The 19761-nt window shown below is 41.2% G+C and overlaps 1 protein-coding gene across 5 annotated transcripts in view; it reads right to left on the bottom strand.

The window, feature by feature from the left end:
* Positions 1-19761, bottom strand: part of LOC100346516 (uncharacterized) — a 254537-nt gene that overhangs the window by 169408 nt on the left and 65368 nt on the right. The window contains exon 1 of one of the 5 annotated variants that reach the window (XM_051825768.2): positions 406-701. The exons of the other annotated variants lie outside the window; for them this stretch is intronic. The gene's annotated coding sequence lies outside the window, so the exon portion shown is untranslated. Of the gene's footprint in view, positions 1-405; positions 702-19761 lie in introns of those variants that run through there. 5 annotated transcript variants of the gene reach the window in all.

Here is a 19761-nt window from a genome sequence, read left to right as displayed (position 1 = left end):
CCTGTTTATACCCCTGTTAATACCACATATTAGTGGTATTAATTGAAAAGTATGTGGGTGTCATGGTAGTGGGACTATAATAGGAAAATAATTTAAGTGAAAGTACCTTGGTTCAAGTCTCACTGATGACTTGGATGTCTAATTTTGAACTTATAAAATCTCTATGACTGAAGTTAAGCAAATCAAAATGGCAATGATAATATCTGCTCTGAGTTGAAGAATATTTGTGAATATAAAATACAGTGACTATGAACTTTAAGCAATACTCACTGCACTGCAGTGCAAGACCATCAAATGATCTCTCAAGTTCAAAATGTGCAAAACTATCCTAATCATCAATAATAAATATTACCATTGTTCCTCATATTTTTTATGATTTCAAAAGCCATTTATTTAAAGTAATACCTCGGGGTCGGCACTGTGATGCACTAGGTTAATCCTCCGCCTGCAGTGCCGGCGTCCCATTTGGTGCTGGTTCTAGTCCTGGTTGCTCTGCTTCCAGTCCAGCTCTCTTCTGTGGCCTGGGAGGGCATCGGAGGATGGCTCAAGTGCTTGCGCCCCTGCATCCACACAGGAGACCCAGACGAAGCTCATGGCTCCTGGCTTCAGATCAGTGCAGCTCCAGCCATTGCGGCCTTTTGGGGAGTGAACCAACAGAAGGAAGACCTTTCTCTCTGTCTATCTCTCTTACTGTCTGTAACTCTACCTGTCAAATAAATAAATAAAAATCTTTTAAAAAAATAAAGTAATACATCTACAGACTAAACAATTCTTAAGCCGTGTTTCAGATCTAACCAACTCCACAAAATACTCTGAGGACAGCTGTATCCACATATTTCAACTACATGATTATACTTCTTTTCTCATTTTTCCTTCTCTTTTATCTCCTGAATAACCTCTTTCAGATATGGTTCAAGGTAGAATTTATGTTCCTCATATTTTGTCCACTGCTCTTTAGGCAAGATCTGATGCCTCATGGTCAAGACCAGTGCTCTCTTAATGCAAAACATCCTGTCATTATGAAGGTTCTCACAAAACCTTTCGGGTTTTTTTTTTTACATCTTCATCCTCATATACCACATCAAGTCACACAAACCCAGCAGGCCTGCTCATCATTTTGACCCAAGAGCAAAGTGTTTGTTTCTTAGCCTTTGAAAATTTTGTGAAGTCATTAAAAAGTTTCTCACCTGAAGTTTGTTTGCATACTCATTTAAAGTATAAGAAACATTGAGTGCTTGATTTATTTAACTCACCTAGGGGCTATTTAACTCACCTAGTGCTTGATTTATTTAACTCACCTAGGGGCAAGACTTGTGGTGCTGTGGGTTAAGCCACTACCTGCAACACCAACATCCTGTATCCTGGTTCAAGTCCCAGCTGCTCCACTTTCAATGCAACTCCCTGTTAATATGTCTGGGAAAGCAGTGGAAAATGTCCCAAACACTTGGGCCCCCTGTACCCACATGGGAGACCAAGATGAAGTTCCAGGCTCCTGACTTCAGCCTGGCCCAGCCCTGGCCGTTGCAGCTATTTGCGGAATGAATCAATGAATGCAAGATCTCTCTCTCTCTCTCTCTCTCTCTCTCTCTAACTGTGTCTTTCCAATAAATGAATAAATCTTTAAAAACAGTGAACAGTAATTACCTTCATGACATCACCACATCAAGCAAACATCTTTTCTATGCCTTGGCAAACTGACATACTAAACTTATCTTTTCGTTTCCCATGAACTTTTTGAAGCATCTTCATATGTATTCTTTGTTCCAACCACTTTCCTCATTTATGTCAACAAATTTTCCCTAAGTTCTTTTAACTTCATGTCTCTCAAAAGGCACTGATGTTACCATTCCCATGATTATCTATTTCTTCTATACCTCCATTTATGCTCCTTGTGAACTTTATTTCCAGTGCTATCACACTGTCTACTCACTCTCCCCCTCACTCTGTCTCTCTCACCAATTCCCTCTTTAAATTTTCCATATTGTAAAATGTCACACAGATTTACTGCTGGAAAGACAAGAAGGTAACACAACTATGCACTTTGCTGTCTGAACTGAATAACAGATATGCAGTGACCAATCACTGAAAAACTTTAGAAGTGACATGATAGATCCTTATGTAGTGACTTGTGGACTGAAGAACTAGCAGTAAAATTTGTATATGTAATTTCTACAGTCATGTGGTAATTGAAATTTTTTTAAAATTTTTATTTGAAAGAGAGAGTTACTGACAGAAAGAAAGAGATACAGAGAGAAAGATCTTCCATCTGCTGGTTCACTCCCCAAATAGCTGCAACAGCCAGAGATGGGCTGCACAGAAACCAGGAGCCAAGAGCTTCTTCTGGGTCTCCCACACAGGTGCAGGGACCCAAGCACTTTCACCATCTTCTACTGCTTTTCTAGGCCACAGCAGAGAGCTGTATCTAAAGAAGAACAGCCGGGACATGAACCAACACTTGTATGGGATGCTGGTGCCATAGGCGAAGGCTTAACTTATTAGCACGCCACAGCATCAGTCTCAGTAATTGAATTTTAATTTCAATTTCTGAAACATTTTGAAGCGCATATTATTAGAGGAATGGTACTATTTAACCATGAACCATGATAACTAAAATTTGGACATACCAGGAATATGCAAAGCAAGGGCTACTTGTGTCAACATTATATAAAGTTTTTTAAGATTATTTATATTAAAAATAAAAAAAGATTACTTATATTGAAAGTCAGAGAGAGAGAGAGAGAGAGAGAGATCTTCCATCCACTGTTCTCTCCCCAGAGAGCTGCAACAGCCAGTGCTGGGTCAGCTGAAGCCAGGAGCCAGGAGCTTCATCTAGGTCTCATCCGTGGGTAGCAGGGCCCTAAACAACTGGGCCATCTGCTGCTGCTCCTTCCCAGGCCATTTTCAGGCAGCTGGATTGGAAGCGGAGCAGCTGGGACACCAACCAGCACCCATATGGAATGCCAGCATCGCAGGTGGCAGCTTTACCCACAATACCACAATGCTGGCCCTGCATTTTACTAAGTTTAATGTTGCCACAAAGAGGCAATGACTAGATCTCACACTTAGTGTATAAGGAGTTCAATTTTTTTTTTTTTTTTTGACAGGCAGAGTGGACAGTGAGAGAGAGAGACAGAGAGAAAGGTCTTCCTTTGCCGTTGGTTCACCCTCCAATGGCCGCCGCAGCCGGCGCGCTGCAGCCGGCGCACCGCGCTGATCCGATGGCAGGAGCCAGGAGCCAGGTGCTTTTCCTGGTCTCCCATGGGGTGCAGGGCCCAAGCACCTGGGCCATCCTCCACTGCACTCCCTGGCCACAGCAAAGAGCTGGCCTGGAAGAGGGGCAACTGGGACAGAATCCGGTGCCCCAACCGGGACTAGAACCCGGTGTGCCGGCGCCGCTAGGCAGAGGATTAGCCTAGTGAGCCGCGGCACCGGCCAGGAGTTCAATTTAACTCAGACATCTATGGGACCCCAAGTGTCGCTCCCCCTCTTCGCAGAGGAACGACACAGGACCCTGCGCTGTTCTTTTGTCTGCTCGGCCCTTCCCGGGTTTGCTGCTGGTTCTTCCCGGGTTGACTGCCGATCCCTCCACCTCCGTGGAGGGGCGGCTCCCCCTGCCACTTTCCCCACTTCCACGGGGGAGCAGCACACCGCCGGCCGGCTCTCTCGGGGGCTGCTCAGATGTTATCCGGATGTTCCCTGGTGCATGTTGTCTCTCTCCTCCTTTATAGTCTTCTTCTACCAATCCCAACTCTGCTACCCACACGCCGAGCACGCTGCTCTCCTCCAATCAGGAGCAGGATCAGCTCCTGCAGCTCATCAGTCAAGTTGGAGAGAGGCAGCTGCGTAGTTGTTTACTCCCTTTCAGCGCCATATTGTGGGAGAGCAGATGCATAGAATAAGTCTTAATTCCAGTAACAGTCTAGTCCGAGTTGCTCCCCACACCCAAGTTTTCAGTTTTCATCTTTGTCTCAAGAAGATCTGGCAAAATGTTAACTGTAGGCAGCCAAGAGGGGAGAAGGAAGGACTGGATAATAGATATGCCTTAATCCTGTATATAGACCCAGAAGAAAATTTATGGAGAGGAAAATAGCATAGCCAAACTCAGAGTTCATCAAAAAGTGAGGAAAGAGATGACCCAAATTAAGCAAATTTTATTATTCTTTGTTTGAGGCCTGAAGGAAAGTTTTAACACAGTTTTCCATGAATGTGGCTGGTAGTCTGTGAATATCCATTTTCCCTTTTATTAGTTGCAGAGTCATAATTTTTGGCTGGTTATACAACTACCTAGAACAAAAGGCCATATTTCTCCAGCCTTTCTTGTAGCGAGCTGCCTCCAATGATCACATACTTTCAGGATATGAATGAAAGCATTAAAGAGATTTGCCAGAGAACTCCTTAAAAGAAGCTGAATTGCATGTGAGGAGCAACCCTTTGTTCTTTCTACTGTCCGGAGGACAGATATTAGAAACAGCCATCTTGAGCAGCTATCAGGCATTGCTGGGAGTGGAAGCCAGACTTTGGGATGGTAGAACATAAAGGTAGAAGGAACTGAGTTCTTCGTGGCTTTATAGGAACATCACGTAAGCTCTGGGCTCTTTATCTCAATGAAGCCACTCTTCTTATAGTCTGCTCACATCTGGCCCAGTTCCTAACTGATCAAATGAATACTCTTGTCTAGCTCATGGGGTATTTCAGTGCCCCAAGTGACACTGAATGACTCTCGCCTTCACTTTTATATCCTTCTACACAAGTTCTATACAACAGAAGTCCAAAGGAGGCAAAAACACACAAGCAAAGCAATATTTTTCACATAATATTGGATACTGGGGGAGCAATGGTTGTTTTTAAAGTTCTAATACAGACTCCAATAATCAAATCTCTGACCTGGCTTAAGAACTGTTTGAGGAGGGGCTGGCACTGTGGCATAGAGGGTGAAGCCGTTGCTTGCAGTGCTGACATCCCATATGGGCACCAGTTCAAGTCCTGGCTGCTGCACTTCCCATCCAGCTCTTTGTTATGGCCTGGGAAAGCAGTAAAAGGTGGCCCAAGTCCTTGAGCCCCTGCATCCACGTGGGAGACCCAGAAGAAGCTTCTGGCTTCAGATTAGCTCAACTCTGGCCATTACAGCCATTTGGAGACTGAACCAAGCAGATGGAAGATTCTCTCCCTCTCACTCTCACTCTCTACCTCTGCTTCTCTATAGCTCTGATTTCAAATAAATAAATAAATCTTAAAAAAAAAGAACTGTTTTAGGAGAAGAAAAAAAAGCTGAGAGGGAGAGAGTACCAGTTCACAATAAACTCTTAGAAGTACAGAAAATGGAAATCCTAAAATGTGTTTCAGTGTAAGGCTGCATTCATGTAAGTGTCTAAAGGGTAAAAAAGGAAGTGATGGCTTAGGGCTGATCCCACATTAAAAGAGACAAGTGACAGACAGAAGGGAACTGAGGGGAAGGCAACCAAACTGGTCTAGATATATTCATTCAGTGAAGGATGTGAGAAGGAACTGGGGTTTTACTGCGGGCAGCAAAGAAGATAGATATGGGACCAGCAATTCAAACACTCGAGTATCATCTTGTAAAAGAGGGACTCACTTTAATCTGCCTAGTTCCAAGCACAATTAGGGCCAGTTACCAAAGTAAACATAAAGCAAATTTCAACTAATAAAAGGGAAAACCTTTTGAGAATTAGAACTTTACAAAATTGGAATGCAGTAGTTCTTAAGGTAGTGAGTTACCTAACATGATGATGAATTTTTTAATTAGAAATGATCCTGGAATTCAGGACCTATTCTGAAACTCAAAATAGGAATTGAAAATACTGTTATATCTTAGAGTCCCTGAAAAACAGAAATGACTTTGATTCAAGGGAGACCATCTTTGAAGGATGTTAAGGGAGTTCTGCATTGGATAGGAAACTGGCTCAAGGAGAGCTCTTCCCATTCTAATGTTCTAATGGCACTGTATTTCCTGTTACCCATAAAGCCATTTTTAAAGGGTTAATGTGTTCAGTGACCCAAGATTTGAACAAATGGTCTCTGAAAAAAATAATGATGCATCTGTTGGCCAAAACTTCTTCAACTGTAAGTAGAATAAACAACTCAGTTTGAGGAGGAAAAATAGGAAAGTCAATGGCATGGCTAAATTTTGCTTCAGGCATGGATGCTCAAACAATATGGACAGAAATCTTCCTGAGTCTCCTGGGGCAATTTTCTCTTAACTGGCTTCAGTTTCATAGACTCTGACCATGTGGAAGCTGAGATTGTCTGTGTTAGTTTCATACATCATTCTTTAGCCTAGGAAGTTCAGTGGACAGAGGACTCCTTTTCCTCAAAAGTCTCATAATCAGCAGGGACTGACCTAGCCTTACACACAAGCCCATTGTTTATGCAATTATGTGGACGCTGAATGGCCAGACTTGGGTAATATAAACTGAGAATGGAATACGGCTTGGAAAATGAGGAAAGAGGGCTTCTGTTACTTGAAATAAGGGAGGCTGAGAAGACAAAAAGAACACGTTTACGATGAGGACATCAATGAATGCGGTAGATTTTCAATGACAACATACGTAGAATGTAGTGCCTATTCTTTTTCATTGTAATAGGACACCCAACTTTTTAAAATTTGTTTGTTTGAGAGGAAGAGGCAGACAGATGGAGCAATCACACGCAGTTCATTCTCCATATACCTGTAATAGACCCCTGCTGGGGCCAAAGCAAGGAACCAGGAACTCAGTCCAGGTCTCCCATATGCGTGTACAGGAGCTCAACTACTTAAGTCATCACCTGCTGCCTCTAGGGTGCACATTAGCAGGAAGCTGGAGTCAGGGCTGGAGCTTGAACATGAACCCAGGCACCTTGCTAGGGGATGCGGGCATTCCAAGTAGCATCTTAACTGCTAATATAAGCGTCAACCCTTGGACTTCTTAAATCTCAAAACAGAAAATGGAAACACCATGTATCATAAAGTACATGGAGAAAATACAATGAATTTGATTCTAGGCTTTAATCTAAAATTCTAATATTCAGGCAAGTAACAATTTTAACATATCTATCTTTTCACCAATTCTCCTTTTCCCCCTTAGGCTGTCTCTGTTCACAGACAGCCTCATCACACAAAGTAAAAGCAAAAGCAGAAAATGTTTATTGAGGTGGATGAAGGCAAGGCATGTAAAGAAAAATTCATTAATAGCTGAAAAAATCTTTCTCTATATTTAATATTTAGGTGACATATTTCTATTTCAGGAGAAGTAAACACTGCAGTCATGAATAGCAAACAGAAACACAAACTCCATTTATTTGTAAAATAAACTCATTTTCTCTTCATATCAATGCAAAAAATGACCCAATGCCATATGTTCCATTTGCCATGATCCTAAGACAGCAAAGCTATACAATTTCTAGATCATTAACTTGTCTTCCTATTTTTCCATGTCTTGCAGTTCTGCTAGGTAAGCATTCGTTCTTCGCTTTGATAATGCTACCTTTTATACGTTTGGTATTTCATTTGCTCAATTACTCCATGCAAAACTACAGCAGCCAGCAGGTGTGGGACTGGGGGAGGAAAGGCCCCACCCCACAGTTTCCCTAAGAGAGTAAGAACGCAAGACTACACTTCTAATGGTTTCAAACAAAAGCAGGTTTTGTCTTTTGCTAGTCTCAAGTTTGAAAAAGGCATCCATACCCCCTCATTTTACATCATCAGAGCCAGGATAAATGCCACAGTTCTCAGCATAACACAATGGTACAACAGAGGAGCGTGTCAGCTCTCTAAGCAGTGGGAGGCAAGACAGGGAAGAGGAACGTATACCTGGAGACATGGAGGAACCACGGAAAAGTCTCAGGAGCAGAAAAGCAATTGCAGGGCTTCAGGTTATTTGTGCAAAACCAAGTAAGTAAAATCCTGCAAATAAACCACCACATCAAACCTGAAAAATGTAACCAGAGTCACTGCAATGATGCAAGAGGTACCTTGAGGTTCAAGCAGCCACGAAAGTATTATTCCTAATACCTTCCATTTTTAGCCATTACTTAGCTATCCATAGAGATTTTTGGCTAGTTTAAGTCATTCAGATGGTTGCATAAGATTGAGGCCATTACGAAAAAAAAATCAGTCAACTTCTGAGACAAGCTATGGAGTTCACATTAAACAGCCTCATCTACATGACTGAGAATGTAAAGTCACTGATAGATGCTTACCCAAGAAGTAAAACTGGAACTGGTACGCAAACTAAATATACAAACAACATATAAACATGTTAACAGGATGTAGGAACAGAGAGTAACAAGAGATATAAAAGAATAAACAACTCATAATATATTTATGCCACTTATGATAGGTGCATACTTACAAAATTAACATTTACTACTTTCCTTAATGCAGATAAACTAAGTAGTTGACAAATAAATAGACATACTAATATGTATACAAAGATCATCATGATGTATCATGGATTAAACAATTTCATAAACAGCATGGAGGACCTCATTTAACCCTTTTGTGTAGTTCTATAAGGTAGGCATTAGTAATATCCCCTTTTCATATGGCAGGAAAGTAGATCTCAAAGAACTTTCTAGGCCAGCGCTGTGACTCACTAGGCTAATCCTCTGCCTGAGGTGCCGGCACCCCGGGTTCTAGTCCCGGTTGGGGTGCTGAATTCTGTCCCGGTTGCTCCTTTTCCAGTCCAGCTCTCTGCTATGGCCCGGGAGTGCAGTGGAGGATGGCCCAAGTCCTTGGGCCCTGCACCCACATGGGAGACTAGGAGGAAGCACCTGGCTCCTGGCTTCAGATCAGCGCAGCACGCTGGCCGTAGCAGCCATTTGGGGGATGAACCAACCGAAGGAAGACCTTTCTCTCTCTCTCTCACACTAACTCTGCCTGTCAAAAAATAAATAAATAATAACTTTGTGAACTTGATAAAGCCTCACAGCTACCAAAGGCACAGTCAAGATTTTCACTCAGCCCATCTGACTCTCAAATCCGGGTGCTTTTCTAAGGCACGTTGCATGTGTTTGCGCATTTAATTCACTTCTGATAGCAATCCTATTAAGTAGAAACCACCTCCATTTTTCTTTTTTTTTTTTCCTCTTCTTTTTTTTTTTAACTTTTATTTAATGAATATAAGTTTCCAAAGTACGAATAATGGATTACTATGGGTCCCCCCCATACCGTCCCTCCCACCCACAACCCTCCCCTTTCCCACTCCCTCTCCCCTTCCATTCACATCAAGATTCATTTTCGATTATCTTAATATACAGAAGATCAGCTTAGTATACATTAAGTAAGGATTTCAACAGTTTGCTCCCACACAGAAACATAAAGTGAAAAATAATGGATGATTTTTTTTTAATGATGATGAAATCAGATCAGACCTATTGTCATGTTTAATCCCAGTGAGAGTCAAGTTGGGAGTTGATAGTTTCTTTTCTTTTATTTTTTTTTTTCCTGAGGATCAGTTTAGTATGCATTAAGTAAAGATTTCAACAGATTGCACACCCATAGAAACACAAAGTGAAATATATTGTTTGAGTACTCGTTATAGCATTAAATCTCAATGCACAGCACATTAAGGACAGAGATCCTACATGAGGAGTAAGTGCACAGTGACTCCTGTTGTTGACTTTACCAATTGACACTCCTGTCTATGGCATCAGCAATCCCCCTATGCTCCAGTCATGAGTTTCCAAGGCTATGGAAGCCCCCCGAGTTCTCCGACTCTTATCTTGTTTAGACAAGGTCATAGTCAAAGTGGAGGTTCTCTCCTCCCTTCAGAGAAAGGTACCCCCTTCTTTGAAGACCTGTTCTTTCCACTGAGATCTCACTCACAGAGATCTTTTTGCCAGAGTGTCTTGGCTTTCCATGCCTGAAATACTCTCATGGGCTTTTCAGCCAGATCCGAATGCCTTTAGGGCTGATTCTGAGGCCAGAGTGCCATTCAGGACATCTGCCATTCTAGGAGTCTGCTGAGTATCTCACTTCCCATGTTGGACCACTCTCCCCTTTATTTATTCTATCGGTTAGTGTTAGCAGGTACTAGACTTGTTTATGTGCTCCCTTTGACTCTTAGTCCTTTCATTATGATCAATTGTGAACTGAAATTGATCACTTGGACTAGTGAGATGGCATTGGTACATGCCACCTTGATGGGATTAAATTGGAGTCCCCTGGTATGTTTCTAACTCTACCATTTGGGGCAAGTCAGCTTGAGCATGTCCCAAATTATATATCTCTTCCCTCTCTTATTCCTACTCTTATGTTTAACAGAGATCACATTTCAGTTAAATTTCAACACTTAAGAATAACTGTGTATTAATTACAGAATTAAACCAGTCATATTAAGTAGAACAGACAAAAAAACTACTAAGAGGGATAATGTATTAAGTTATTCATTAACAGTCAGGGCTATGCTGATCAAGTCACCGTTTCCCATAGTGTCCATTCCACTTCAACAGGTTTCCTTTTTGGTGTTCAGTCAGTTGTCACCGATCAGGGAAAACATATGGTATTTGTCCCTTTGGGACTGGCTTATTTCACTCAGCATGATGTGTTCCAGATTCCTCCATTTTGTTGCAAATGACTGGATTTCGTTGTTTCTTACTGCGGTATAGTATTCTAAAGAATACATATCCCATAATTTCTTTATCCAGTCTACCGTTGATGGGCATTTAGGTTGGTTCCAGGTCTTAGCTATTGTGAATTGAGCTGCAATAAACATTAGGGTGCAGACCGCTTTTTTGTTTGCCAATTTAAATTCCTTTGGGTAAATTCCAAGGAGTGGGATGGCTGGGTCGAACGGTAGGGTTATCTTCAGGTTTCTGAGGGATCTCCAAACTGACTTCCATAGTGGCTTGACCAGTTTGCATTCCCACCAACAGTGGGTTAGTGTCCCTTTTTCCCCACATCCTCGCCAGCATCTGTTGTTGGTAGATTTCTGAATGTGAGCCATTCTAACCGGGGTGAGGTGGAACCTCATTGTGGTTTTGATTTGCATTTCCCTGATTGCTAATTACCTTGAACATTTTTTCATGTGCCTGTTGGCCATTTGGATTTCCTCTTTTGAAAAATGTCTATTGAGGTCCTTGGCCCATCTCTTAACTGGGTTGTTGGTTTTGTTGTTGTGGAGTTTCTTGATCTCTTTGTAGATTCTGGTTATTAACCCTTTATCTGTTGCATAGTTTGCAAATATTTTTTCCCATTCTGACGGTTGTCTCTTCACTCTCCTGACTGTTTCTTTTGCAGTACAGAAACTTCTCAATTTGATGCAATCCCAAAAGTTAATTTTGGCTTTGACTGCCTGTGCCTCCCGGGTCTTTTCCAGAAACTCTTTGCCTGTGCCAATATCTTGAAGGGTTTCTCCAATGTTCTCTAGTAACTTGATGGTGTCAGGTCGTAGATTTAGGTCTTTAATCCATGTTGAGTGGATTTTTGTGTAAGGTGTAAGGTAGGGGTCTTGCTTCATGCTTCTGCACGTGGAAATCCAATTTTCCCAGCACCATTTATTGAATAGACTGTCCTTGCTCCAGGAATTGGTTTTAGATCCTTGATCAAATATAAGTTGGCTGTAGATGTTTGGGTTGATTTCTGGTATTTCAATTCTGTTCCATTGGTCTATCCATCTGTTTCTGTACCAGTACCATGCTGTTTTGATTACAACTGCCCTGTAGTATGTCCTGAAATCTGGTATTGTGATGCCTCCGGCTTTGTTTTTGTTGTACAAGATTGTTTTAGCTATTCGAGGTCTCTTGTGCCTCCATATAAATTTCAGCACCAATTTTTCCAGATCTGAGAAGAAGGTCTTCGGTATCTTGATTGGTATTGCATTGAATTTATAAATTGCTTTTGGGAGAATGGACATTTTGATGATATTGATTCTTCCAATCCACGAGCATGGAAGATTTTTCCATTTCTTGGTATCCTCTTCTATTTCTTTCTTTAAGGTTTTGTAATTTTCATCGTAGAGATCTTTAACGTCCTTGGTTAAGTTTATTCCAAGGTATTTGATTGTTTTTGTAGCTATTGTGAATGGGATTGATCTTAGAAGTTCTTCCTCAGCCATGGCATTGTCTGTGTATACAAAGGCTGTTGATTTTTGTGCATTGATTTTATACCCTGCTACTTTGCCAAACTCTTCTATGAGTTCCAATAGTCTCTTAGTAGAGTTCTTTGGGTCCCCTAAATAAAGAATCATGTCATCTGCAAAGAGGGATAGTTTGAGTTCTTCCTTCCCAATTTGTATCCCTTTAATTTCTTTTTCTTGCCTAATAGCTCTGGCTAGAACCTCCAGAACTATATTGAATAGCAGTGGTGAGAGTGGACATCCCTGTCTGGTCCCAGATCTCAGTGGAAATGCTTCCAACTTTTCCCCATTCAATAGGATGTTGGCTGTGGGTTTTTCATAGATTGCTTTGATTGTATTGAGGAATGTTCCTTCCAAACCCAGTTTGCTTAGAGTTTTCATCATGAACGGGTGTTGTATTTTATCAAATGCTTTCTCAGCATCTATTGAGATAATCATATGGTTTTTCTTCTGCAGTCTGTTAATGTGGTGTATCACATTGATTGTCTTGCGCACATTAAACCATCCCTGCATACCAGGGATAAATCCCACTTGGTCTGGGTGGATGATCTTTCTGATGTGTTGTTGCATTCTATTGGCGAGAATTTTATTGAGGATTTTTGCATCTATGTTCATCAGGGATATTGGTCTGTAATTCTCTTTCAGTGCTGCATCTTTTTCCGGCTTAGGAATTAAGGTGATGCTGGCTTCATAGAAAGAATTTGGGAGGATTCCCTCTTCTTCGATTGTTCTGAATAGTTTGAGAAGAATTGGAGTTAGTTCTTCTTTAAACGTCTGGTAGAATTCAGCAGTGAATCCATCTGGTCCTGGGCTTTTCTTTGTTGGGAGGGCCTTTATTACTGTTTCAATGTCTGTCTCAGTTATGGGTCTGTTTAGGTTTTCGATGTCTTCCTGGTTCAATTTAGGTAGGTTGCATGTGTCCAGGAATCTATCCATTTCTGATAGGTTTCCCTGTTTGCTGGCATACAAGTCCTTGTAGTAATTTCTGATGATTCTTTTTATTTCTGTGGTGTCTGTTGTTACATTTCCTTTTTCATCTCTGATTTTATTAATTTGGGTCTTTTCTCTTCTTTTTTTAGTTAGTTGGGCCAATGGGGTGTCAATTTTGTTTATTTTTTCAAAAAACCAGCTCCTCGTTTGACTGATTTTTTGTAATTTTTTTTTTTTGGATTCAATCCTGTTGATTTCTTCTCTGATTTTAATTATTTCTCTTCTCCTACTAGATTTGGGTCTGGTTTGCTGTAGGTTTTCTAGATCCTTGAGGTGAATAGAAAGCTCATCTATTTGGTGCCTTTCCAATTTCTTGATGTAGGCACCTATTGATATAAACTTCCCTCTTAACACTGCTTTTGCTGCGTCCCATAAGTTTTGGTATGTTGTGCTGTTATCCTCATTTACTTCCAGAAAGTTTTTGATTTCTCTTTTGATTTCTTCTATGACCCATTGTTCATTCAGGAGCATGTTGTTCAATCTCCATGTGTTTGCATATGCTCTAGGGATTCCTGAGTTGTTCATTTCCAACTTCATTCCTTTATGGTCTGAGAAGCTGCATGGCATGATTCTAATTCTTTTGAATTTGCTGAGACTTGCTTTATGGCCTAGTATGTGGTCAATCCTAGAGAAGGTTCCATGTACTGCTGAGAAGAATGTAAAATCTTTAGCTGTAGGCTTGAAAGTTCTGTATATATCTGTTAGATCCATTTGGGCTATAGTGTCGTTTAAATCTACTGTATCCTTGTTGATCTTCTGTCCTATTGATCTGTCTATTTCTGAGAGTGGAGTATTGAAGTCCCCCAGTACTACTGTATTGGGGTCTAAGTCTCCCTTTAAGTCCGTTAACAAATCTTTTAGATAAACCGGTGCCCTGTAGTTAGGTGCATATACATTGATAATTGTTATATCTTCCTGTTGAATTGATCCCTTAATCATTATGTAGTGTCCCTCTTTGTCTCTCTTAACGGTTTTTGTGGTAAAGTTTATGGTGTCTGATATTAAGATGGCTACGCCTGCTCTTTTTTCATTTCTGTTGGCATGGTATATCTTTTTCCAGCCTTTCACTTTCTGTCTGTATGGATCTTTGTTGGAAAGATGTGTTTCTTGTAAGCAGCAAATAGATGGGTTTTGTTTTTTAACCCAATCAGCCAAACGGTGTCTTTTAACTGGACAGTTCAGGCCATTCACGTTCAATGTGACTAATGATAAGTGGTAACTTTGCCCTGCCATTTGCCAAAGATAAGTTCTAATATATGCTTTGAATTCCCTGTGATCTTTTGCTGTGAGCTTTCCTTCCTTGGTTTCCTTCCTTTACCTTCTTTCATATTGATGACCGTGTTTCTTTGTTTCTGTGTGTAACACATCTTTAAGCATCTTTTGCAGGGCTGGACGAGTGGTGACAAATTCTTTCAATTTCTGTTTGTTATGAAAAGTCTTTATTTCACCTTCATTCACAAATGATAGCTTTGCAGGATATAATATTCTGGGCTGGCAGTTGTTCTCTCTTAGTACCTGGGCTATATCTCGCCATTCCCTCCTAGCTTGTAGAGTTTCTGATGAGAAGTCAGCTGTGAGTCTGATTGGAGATCCTCTGAGAGTAATCTGACGTTTCTCTCTTGCACATTTTAGGATCTTTTCTTTATGTTTCACTGTGGAGAGTTTAATTACAACGTGTCGTGGTGAGGATCTCTTTTGGTCATGTTTATTAGGGGTTCTGTGAGCTTCCTGTACTAGGATTTCTCTGTCCTTCTCCAAACCTGGGAAATTTTCTGCTAATATCTCACTAAAAAGGCCTTCTAATCCTTTCTCCCTCTCCATGCCTTCAGGAACTCCTAGAACCCGAATGTTGGGTTTTTTAATAGTATCCTGAAGATTCCCGACAATATGTTTTAGATTTCTAATTTCCTCTTCTTTTCTTTGGTCTGACTGTATCCTTTCCTGTTCTCTGTCTTCTAAGTCCGATATTCTCTCTTCTGCTTCTCCCATTCTGTTTGTAAGGCTCTCTATTGTGTTTTTCATTTGATCTATTGAATTCTTCACTTCAGTCACTATCCCAGTTTCCTGTTGTACTAGTTGTTTCGTTTCATTTTGATTCCTCCTTAATATTTCATTTTCACGAGAGAGATTTTCTATCTTGTCCATTAAGGATTTCTGTAGTTCAAGAATTTGTTTTTGAGAACTTCTTAATGTTCTTATCAATTTTTTGAGATCTGCTTCTTGCATTTCTTCTATGTCATCATCCTCATAATCTTGAATTGGGGTGTCTTTTTCATTTGAGGGCTTCATGGTGACTTCCTTGTTTTTATTACCTTGGTTTTTGCGTTTGTTATTTGTCATATTGGAGATATTTGGTTTCTTCACTGTGGTGCTTTTTCTTGTTATACTATGACTCTAGATTAAGTGGACTATCTGTTTTTGATGGAGCCTTAGGGCTTGAGATGGGTGTGGCCTGAGAGCTCTGTTTGGTGTGCCAAAGGTGACACTCCCAGGTTAGGCGTGGTAAACCTCTCTCTCTCTCTCTCTCTCTTTTTTTTTTTGATTCAAAAGGGAAGTTATTCTGCACAGCTGAACGAAGTTGGAGGTAGTTAGCAGGCAAATGATATACCCACAGGAGCCAGAGATCGGAAGCTCTTTCCCAAGGACCACACAGGGAATCTGTTCTGCCCTCAGAGTGGGCTCAAATTCTCCTTCAGTCTCCCACTGGGTTGCCAAAGTTACGGAATTGTAGCGTCTCTGGAGAGTGCTCACGTGAATTCCGTGAGTTCTCTCCCCCACCGTCTCTTTTTTCACAGTCTCAGTTCAGTAGCACCACAAATTTACTAGGTCCTAATCTCCTGTTAATTCGCCCCGCCCAGAGTCAGGTTTTTCTGCTAGGCTCAGGGCCGGTGCAGACCTGAGGTCGCTCTGCTTATGACGTATGTCCAAGATGGCGCCTGCTCTTTGTCTTGCTCGCCCTTGAGAGGTGAGCGGAGAGAGAGAAACCCGTGTCCGTACCAGTCACCTTTTTTTTTCCCTCTCTCTCTCTTCCAGTTAGCTTGGTGAAGTCCCCCCCCCCGGGGGTCGTTCCCTCTAGTCTCCTCTCTCCGCTTGCCTGCCGGTGTCTCGGGTTATTGAGGTTCGGCTCACCTCGCGTTCCAGCGCTGGTGTGTTGAGTCTGCCGCTGGTGTCCCGAACTGTGGGCTCCCACGCTCTCCACGCAGGTCTGCTCCCCTTCCAGCGCCGATGTGTGGACTCGGAGCCCTGGACGTCCCAAGTCTCCCCACTGTTGCACTCCCCTTCGAGCACTTGCGCGCAGACCCTGCAGCTTGCGCAGCTCAGTCCCGCGGCTCGGTCCCACGGCTCGGTCCTGCGGCTCGGCTTTCGCGCGCGGTGGGCGACCTTGTTCTCCCAGTAGGTCCTCCGATTCACGCCCACTGGATCCAGAAGAGTTTCGTCTGCAATATTTTCCTGGTTCTTTTTTCTGAGGCTACCGTAACTCCCCTTTTATTAAACTAAATTTTCCCGGACTATCAGTGCGCGCCCTCACTATTCCGCCATCTTGGCTCCGCCCCATCTCCATTTTTCTAATGAGAGAATTAATAAAATCATTAATTTGTTCTTGGCTCTAATGGTAAAGCCACAGAGAACTTAGGTCTGTCTGACTCTACTCTACTACTAAGATAATACAGCACAGACTGCTACTCAGTCACCAAAATCTATTTATTCTCCTCCTGGGAACAAGACTGCCAAGCCCAGAACTATACTTCTAAGCCTCTTTTGTAGTTAGACATGGTTAGCTGATTAAGTTGTCTCTAAAGGGATATGAGTGGAATCTTGTGCAACTTCTTGTTTTTTTTTCAAAAATTTTTTTAAGATTTATTTATTTGTTTGAAAGGCAGAGTTAGAGAGAGGCAGAAGTGGGGGGGAGGGTGAAAGCAAGGGAGGGAGGAAGGGAGGAGGGGTCTTCCATCCACTGGTTCACTCCCCAGATGGCTGCAATAGCTGGAGCTGCGCTGATCCAAAACCAGGAACCAGGAGCTCCCTCCGGGTCTCCCACACCTGTACAGGGGCCCAAGGACTTGGGCCATCTTCTACTGCTTTCCCAGGCCATAGCAGAGAGCTGGATGGGAAGTGGAGAAGCCAGGACTCGAACTGGCGCCCATATGGGATGGTGGTACTATAGGTGGCAGCTTTACCTGCTACACCACAGTCCTGCCCCCAAGTGCAACTTCTGAGGTAATCTGTTGCCCCTGCCTTTCTCCTTCCCATGAACTGGAACTCAGCACAGCAAAGGTTCAGCTTCAATCATACAGAGAATGCTCACATCCTAAGAGGTGGCAGAGCACAGCTGCCATGCACAGGAAATACACACCTTGGAACCATGATACAGGAGAAAAATTAATTTCTATATTATGTTAACCACTATAATTTCAGAGTATTTTTGTCACAGCAGCTTAGTCAAATTCTAACTAATGTAGTCAACAAGGATCAGCACATGTGTGAGGAAGAGTGACTTACAGACTTTGGTAAGGTGGGAAAAAAGCAGGTGTGAGAGCATAAGGCAACTGATCACACCAAAATGCTACCTGCAGTATTCTTTCTATGAAATCACCATGTGATACATTCTTCTTTCTCAAGATGATGATGCATATTACACAAAAGTCACCTGAAAAACATCACATAATGAAACAAACAAAACAAAAACCAACTTCCTGAGATATAGCAGATAGCAAGTGACAGAAAAAGAGTAAGATTTTCATTCCCTGTTTTTAGTTTGCTTTATTACATTTAAATTGATCAGAAATTTATTCTAATGGAGTATCTAAATGCATTAGATACTACTAAGAATTCATTAGAACAACCAAGCTAGAATTTATTAGGACATACCAAAACCAAATCCCCTTTAAAACAGGTATACTGAAACGAAATCAGTACCTCTGGTTATTATTTCAATTATCTTTATTTTATACCTACACTGTATACTGCCTACTTTGATGTGTGGTTCCAGGTCACGCAAAACAAATCTTCTTTATCACCTGATATCTCTGAAAGATATCAGGAAAAACTGTAGGGACACTTCTTGAATTATACACTCAACCGTGGTTACCCAAAAAATACAGGAGATTTTCCCACTGAAGCTAATGTAAAAAAAATGCATTCCTGGGGCAGGCATTTGGTGTTGCAGCTAGGCCACCACTTGGGACATCATCGGCATTCCATATCGGAGTATCTGAGTCCAGCTTCCCATTAATGTGCACCCTGGGAGGTAGCAAATGATGGCTCAAGGACCTGAGTTCCTGCTGCCTGCCTGAGAGACCTGGATGGAGTTCACGGCTCCTGGCTTCAGCCTGGCCCAGGCTGGGCTGCTGCAGGCATGTGGGGAGTGAAAGATCTCTGTCTCTGTATCTCTTTCTCTCAATCTCACTCTCTCTCTTTCCAATAAATGCAAATAAATGGTTCTTTTAAGAAAAAAAGGAAACGCATTCCTATATTAAGTATTTTTTCCATATTTCAATATCCACCAAATGTTCATAACTTCTCACCTCTTAACTCCACATATATGGATACTAATTCCAATAAAAAAATTTTAAATACCATATTTGCAAAGATGTTCAGTGAAGCATAAAAAGGAAGAAGCACTGTACACAAACAAAATATAAAACTGCAATGAAAAAATGATTAAATAAATAATGGTCCATCCCTAAGGAAAACACAAGGCTAATTTAAAAACAAACTCCACAGAAAAGCAGTGAGAAACAAGTTAAATCTTTCAAAGAGATAACAAAGGAGATTTGCATCTCATGACCCAGAACAGCATATACTTTAAATTTTTTAATTAAAAATGTTTACTATACTTAAAAATTGTACATCTTTATTGGGTATAATGTGATGTTTCAGTCATGTATACAATGTGTAATATCCAATTAAGGTAAATATATTTATCTCTTCAAGTACTTAACATTTCTTTATAATGAGAACATCAAAAAAAATTCTAGCTTTCAGTTGTTTATAGAGAAATATACAGTACATCAACATTATCTATCTTCACCCTATTGTGCAATAGAACCCAAGAATAACTTTTTACCATCTAGTTATAACCGAGTCCCCATCAGTCAACCTTTCTCCAAACCTTCCTCCTCACTTCATTCTCTGATCTCTAATGACCACACTTGTATTTTTAAGTCCTATGAGGTTACCTATTGTTTTATACTCCACATATGACTGACATCAGGTGATATTTGTTTTCCTGCACTTGCCTTATTTCACTTGACATAAAGGCCTCCAGTACTATCCATATTGTTGCAAATGACAAGATTCTATCCTTTATGTAGTTAAGTAATATTCCTATGTATGACTACCAAATTTTCTTCATCAGTTCAACAATGGGTGAACACTTAGGTTGTTTCCATTTCTTGGTTAGTGTAAATAGTACTGCAGTAAACATGAGAGAACAGATGTCTCTTTGACAAATGAATTTCATTTCCTTTAAGATAAGTACCCAGAAATGGGATTGATGAATCATATGGTAGTTCTATCTTTAGATCTGTGAGAAACCTCCATACTGTTTTCCACAATAGCTGCACTAATTTATATTCCCATCAACAATATGCAAGGGTTTCCTTGTCTCTACACTAGCACTTGTTATCTATACAACAAAGGCAACATACAGTGTAGAGATTAAAGAACAGGTTTGCAAGTAAAATGATGCCACAGA

Source organism: Oryctolagus cuniculus, chromosome 1 (genome assembly GCF_964237555.1).
Source record: "Oryctolagus cuniculus chromosome 1, mOryCun1.1, whole genome shotgun sequence".
Classification (NCBI taxonomy): Eukaryota; Metazoa; Chordata; class Mammalia; order Lagomorpha; family Leporidae; genus Oryctolagus; species Oryctolagus cuniculus.
Note: the sequence above shows the minus strand (reverse complement) of the source record. Positions and strands in the feature narration are given on the sequence as shown.